Raw genomic sequence first — 867 nt, forward strand, 5'->3', positions numbered from 1 at the left:
CAAGTATTTCACTAAATTACAGATACTTGTCGGAACTACACACCTCCAACCCCAGACCTTATCGACCTGCATCCTGGCCTAAATGCTGAAAACCGCATGCCCTTTCAGAATGCCTCTATTCTGCATTCCTTCCATGGTGGTCCTTTTGGTCTGTTGCCTACCTTGGGCCCGAATCCCAGGGAGCCCACCACTTACTTTGGTCCACTGCTTACGAGAGCCTCATTTAGCCACATGCACCATGGACTTGTTGCTAGCCGCGTTTTATTTTGCTTTGTCTCCCTTCTGCCCGTCCTATGCTTTGTTGCTCTCATCAGTGTGCCACCAGGTCATGCTCAGTGACAATGGAGCTCTACAAACCCTCAGCCTCCTGACTAATAATGCCCACTCCTAGCTGTCCTGAATCCTTCTGTCCCATTCATCCCTGCCACCCATTAATACCTCGTACCGTCCACACACATCTCCTCCCCCACTGGCAGAATATATCCGCAACTCCTTTGCAATTTTTGAGTTTACACACCGTATAAAGTACCTCTCAATTGTATGTATGTTAAACTTCTTTCGCACCGTGCGTTGTCAACCGCGCTAATTGGGGTACAATACACTGTGTATGTACAAATTGAAAGAATGCAAGTACAAACAAAGCGCATGTTGAGTTATCTTCAACTTCCTCATAAGACCCAACTCGTACGACCATATCTTAATGGCAAAGAGTGCCTTTCCATCAACACTACAAGAAGTAAAACCACGCATGACGCATTTCCGGTTCGCAGATTTAATCACAATGGTCTTCCCCAACCAAATTAAGCAATATGCGCAGGACCAATACTTTATTTTCCATTTTCTGGAAGAGAGCAGCCTGCTTCAGCA

The sequence above is a fragment of the Lethenteron reissneri genome, chromosome 12 (genome assembly GCF_015708825.2).
Source record: "Lethenteron reissneri isolate LAM-NWPU_2019-01 chromosome 12, ASM1570882v1, whole genome shotgun sequence".
Lineage (NCBI taxonomy): Eukaryota > Metazoa > Chordata > Hyperoartia > Petromyzontiformes > Petromyzontidae > Lethenteron > Lethenteron reissneri.